We start from the raw sequence: 3,049 nt of genomic DNA on the forward strand, positions 1-3,049 counted from the left end.
CGAACCCGGTGAAGTTCGGATTCGCTGCGAACCGAACTTTTCCTGATGTTCGGACCGAAACCGGGTTCGGTTGTCCCGGTTCGCTCATCTCTAGTGGCGGATGCCACTGTCAGGCATCCGTCACAGTCTACGTTTGATGTATAACTTGGGAGCTTTTCCTGGCGTATACGTCATAGGAAGGCAATTTAACATGATGTGAACAGGGCCTTAGTCAGGTCATGCTTCAATCCAGTTTACCGTCTGACTGTTGAGCTGTATGTCTACCATCAAAGAACCATATTCTGGACATAGGCAAGGGCCTACATACCACAGGGCAGATCCTGCTGCTACTTTGGGGCCCAGCCATGGCTGCTCCATCTGCTATAGCGTAGCGAGAGCCTATGCAGGACTCCCCTCTCCAGCAGAACTGCCTTGGTCCAAGGGTCATGGAAAGGGTGGGGAAGGGGGAAACAAACACCTGTCACTTATGTACTGGGTCGAAAAACCATAATGGGGGCCCATTTTAATATCCACTATTGGTTCCCAGCTAATATGTGCTTCATTGGACACATACACGGCTTTTCTATATGCTGGGGAGCATCCATTACGTTTTCTATACCGGCTTCCTATAACCATTCATCAAGAGGTCAAGAGGGTAGCGGCATCCTACCCCCATATTTACTAAAACGTCTTCATTATATTTGGGTATAAATTAGCATAACCCTACAAGGTGGAGAGACTTCTATAACAACTTTTTATTATTTTTTTGGTTTGTCTGGTATCACTCTATAGTGCACTTTGTGGCTTTTCTCTTTTATCAGTCTGCGTCTTGTAGATTTGCCATCAGACCAATAGGGGTGTCCCAGACTAAAAAAAATAACACTGGGGCTCTTTTTGATTCCTTGATATCGCTAGGGAAAGAGGTTCGCTAGTACCCCATATAGTGAGACCATCCCAGATGTCCTTTACCCAGAATCATGTGAGTGCGGCGGGGGGAGCGTTGGAGATTGTGTTATTGCATTGAAGCCTCAATTTTCAAGCATTGGCTACAGGTTGTTGTTATTATTATTATTATTATTATTATTATTATTATTGCTACAGGTTATTATTAATATTATATTATTGTTATTATTATCATTATTATTATTACTACAGGTTATTATTATTATTATTATATTATTATTATTATTATTATTATTATTACTACAGGTTGTTATTATTATTATTATTATTATTATTATTATTACTACAGGTTATTATTATTATTATTATTATTATATTATTATTATTATTATTATTATTACTACTACAGGTTATTATTATTATTATTATTATTATTATTACTACTACAGGTTATTATTATTATTATTATTATATTATTATTATTATTATTATTACTACAGGTTGTTATTATTATTATTATTATTATTATTATTATTATTATTACTACAGGTTGTTATTATTATTATTATTATTATTACTACAGGTATCCTTTAAGGCGAATTTCCACTAAAACCATAAAAATTTCCATAAATTAGTCAATCAGAAGTTAGAGCGAGAGACAAAGTTTGGTTCTTATGTTTTATATGCTTACAGCGATATTGGTATTTTTTGTTTTGTTGTGGCGGCCATTTTTGCAAAAGTGACAACAGGAAGTGCAGGAAGGGACAACAGGAAATGCAGGAAGTGGCAAAAGGAAGTCCAAAAAGTGATAACAGGAAATGTAGGAAATGACAACAGGAAATGCAGGACAAAGTTTGGTTCTTATGTTTTATATGCTTACAGCGATATTGGTATTTTTTTGTTTTGTTGTGGCGGCCATTTTTGCAAAAGTGACAACAGGAAGTGCAGGAAGGGACAACAGGAAATGCAGGAAGTGGCAAAAGGAAGTCCAAAAAGTGATAACAGGAAATGTAGGAAATGACAACAGGAAATGCAGGAAGTTACAACAGGAAGTGCAAAAAGTGACAACAAGAAGTGTAGGAAATGACAAAAGCAAATGCAGGAAGTGACAAAAGGAAATCCAAAAAGTGATAACAGGAAGTTCAGGAAATGACAACAGGAAATGCAGGAAGTGACAACAGGAAGTACAAAAAGTGACAAAAAGAAGTGCAGGAAATGACAACAGGAAATACAGGAAGTGACAAGAAGTGCAGGAAGTGACAACAGGAAGTGCAGAAAGTGACAACAGGATGTGCAGCTACTCAGAAACGAATGGTTAGTTGTTCTTTTGTGGTCATATTTTATACATTTTTACAATTTACTATTAGTTTCTGAGAAGTTAATTCAAACTTGAGACTATCTGTTAGGTCACGGAGGAGCCGATGATTCTCCACTGGCCAACCAGGAAATTGGGTCACTATGGAATAAACACTAACCTACAGGATCACTAGACTTGGACTATATCTCACTTAGTCACCAGGGACTAGACACCACCCTACTAGGTCACCAGTGAAAATTTGAAGTGCTACTAGTCCACCAGGGACCATCTCCTTTTCACTACCCCATGCCTATTTACATAACAACTTTAAATTGATGCCTACAACATAACATTTATGACTAATATAGCGAGAGGCATGATCAATTTTTCCTTCACCTGGAGATCACTTACCTGTCTCTACATACACTGACCAAGACCGAGTGGCTTGTCGCCATCCCTCTTGGCAAGAGAACTTTTTGCTATTCTTTTTTTCTTTGTGACCCAGTACAGTAAAAATATATATAATGCGGGAAACAGTTTCTCACAAGAAGATCTCGACAAAAAAACAAAACATCTCCGAATTCTCACTCTATGCATTTTTATGAATGGAGTTGGGGTTTGCAACGTCTGTGAGCATGTGATAATATAGTCAGTGTCATATTTCACATTTTCAACGTTCTTTGGCTTGAGAGGAAGGAAGAAGAAGATAGATTACGAGACAAAAAAGAAAGACACAGTGGCTAAGGGAAAAAACATATATGACATTGATTTAATCTTTTGTCCAAGTCAAACTATTTCTATTATAATTTTTATCGTTTTCCATCTACACACACAAAAACGAAGGGAAATCTTAACGGGCTTCATAGACTC

This window comes from Rhinoderma darwinii, chromosome 9 (assembly GCF_050947455.1).
Source record: "Rhinoderma darwinii isolate aRhiDar2 chromosome 9, aRhiDar2.hap1, whole genome shotgun sequence".
In the NCBI taxonomy this organism is placed as follows: Eukaryota; Metazoa; Chordata; class Amphibia; order Anura; family Rhinodermatidae; genus Rhinoderma; species Rhinoderma darwinii.